This window comes from Palaemon carinicauda, chromosome 19 (genome assembly GCF_036898095.1).
Source record: "Palaemon carinicauda isolate YSFRI2023 chromosome 19, ASM3689809v2, whole genome shotgun sequence".
In the NCBI taxonomy this organism is placed as follows: domain Eukaryota; kingdom Metazoa; phylum Arthropoda; class Malacostraca; order Decapoda; family Palaemonidae; genus Palaemon; species Palaemon carinicauda.
In genome coordinates, this window is record NC_090743.1 from 22,215,398 (window position 1) to 22,217,897 (window position 2,500).

The window sequence follows — 2,500 nt, forward strand, 5'->3', positions numbered from 1 at the left end:
TTATCTATTTGAAAATTGAAATTAAAAATAAATTAAAATGGTTTTCAGCTAAGATAGTATGGAACACTTCTCTGACAGGTGAAAATGATAAGAAAATTTAAATCCTGACGATAGGTGAACAGAACTAATTTTCAGATAAATTGGCAAAAAGCTTCACAGCCTGTAATAAAGAGAGGAATGGGGGAATATATAAGATCAGAATAGACCCACATAGTAATAAAAAAAAAAAAGATTACAATTGTAGTATTAAATGTTTGATTAAATATCCTAACATCCATTGCACAATATGTTCTTTTAAAAAAAAACTATTTGCACTAACCAATTACACAAATCAGCTTCTCCAGTGATTTGAAAAAACAACATCCAATCTTTTTACATGTTCTCTATAACCCACTTAATCTAGCGAAGGCTAATAAATGATAACAATTATGTGAAACAAATGTCTATTTATATCCGTATAAACTTGACTGTCAAAAGACTCGCTGAAATGACTGATTTTGGATTTAAAATGGACAAATCCGCTTTGAAATCCTGACTCATTTCATGTAAATTAATCCATGCAAAGAGGATTCAGACAAGCAATCTTTGGCACACGTAAGTACTGACATATGTGGGAAAACGGATTGAAATTCCATATGGAAAATGAATCGACTTTCAGTGAGGGAGAATTTTACCTTGCAAAGGGGTAAACTAAACGACCATGAGAAAGTTTTGAGAAGGAAAAAGATATACCATATATAATAAAGAGCAAGTCTGGATATATATATATATATATATATATATATATATATATATATATATATATATATATATATATATATATTATATATATACATATATATACATATATATTATATATATACATATATATACATATATATATTATATATATATATATATATATATATACATATATATTATATATATATATATATATATATATATATATATATATATATACATATATGTTATATATATATATATATATATATATATATATATATATATATATATATATATATATATATATATATATATACATATATATATGCGGTCACACTCGGCCGCCTTGCCAGATAAAACTACTCGGCAGAGGAATTAGCCATACCATGGCGAGAAGGTTTGACAAAGGTTAAATCTGTGTGATTATATCTATCCAAATATTTAACCGTCATCTTTGACGGTCACGTACACTAGTAATACATATTAGACAAAAAAAAAATCAAATCTTCCCCATAGAAAGACTGCTAAAACTAAAAAAAATAATTGTAATAATAATAATAATAATAATAATAATAATAATAATAATAATAATAATAATAATAATAATAATAATATAAGATGTACTATAAGCTAAATCCAAGAAATATCAAATTTGCATGCAAGCGAGTATTCTAATTTGGACAAAGTAAAAAATATATAATGAAAAAGATGGCTCAAATATAGAAGATATAAATGAAATAGACATCCAAAAATAAACAAGCCTTCTCATTCTGTTCCCGCGTACATTTCTTAACCATTCATATGTAACGCTGGAAAGGATTCTCACAAAGGCTCCCACGGTATTTTTCCTCATCATCAAAATTGTAAATGGAAAGGTATCAGAAGAAAAGGTCACCGAGCATCTCTAAAACAGACGTCAGTGCAAAAGGTCAAAGGTCAAGCTTCATGATAAACATATGTGGTGTTATTCCCACCACGAGAGGGGATATGAGGGTCAATATAGGGCAGATGAAACAAACGTAAACACAATATAATCCTTCTGAAAACAAATGACCTATCCTTGAGGTCATTGAACTCACAGTTGGGTTTTTTATTTGAATTAGTTATACATTTACCATGATTCGTGAGAAGAAACTATCAAGATAAGTTCCTTCGCTGAGGAAATGTAGTCAGCCGACACCGCTGCATCATATAATGGATGCCCCAACAATCAAGAAATGCTAAACCTATTAAAATTATGGAAATCATCTTCAATTGAAGATTCCACGTTCCAGAAATGTCACACACCTACTATTTCTCTAAATATTAGTTAAATATAATGATTTTTATTATCGTAATCACTTCTCTCTGGTTACGGTTCTTTCCTTTTGCCTACACAGACACCGAATAGTCTGGCCTATTCTTTACAGATTCTCCTGTCCTCATACACCTGACAGCACTGAGATTACCAAACTATTCTTCTTCTCTCAAGGGGTTAACTGCTGCACTGTAATTATTCAGTGACTACTTTCCTCTTGGTAAGGGTAGAAGAGACGCTTCAGCTCTGGTAAGCAGCTTTTCTAGGAGAAGGACACTCCATAATCAAACCATTGTTCTCTAGTCTTGGGTAGTGCCATAGCCTCTGTATCATGGTATTCCACTGTCTTGGGTTAGAGTTCTCTTGCTTGAGGGTACACTCAGGCACACTGTTGTATCTAGTTTCTCTTCCTCTTGTTTTGTTATAGTTTTTAAAGTTTATATATATAGGAAATATTCATTTTAATGTTGTTATTATTCT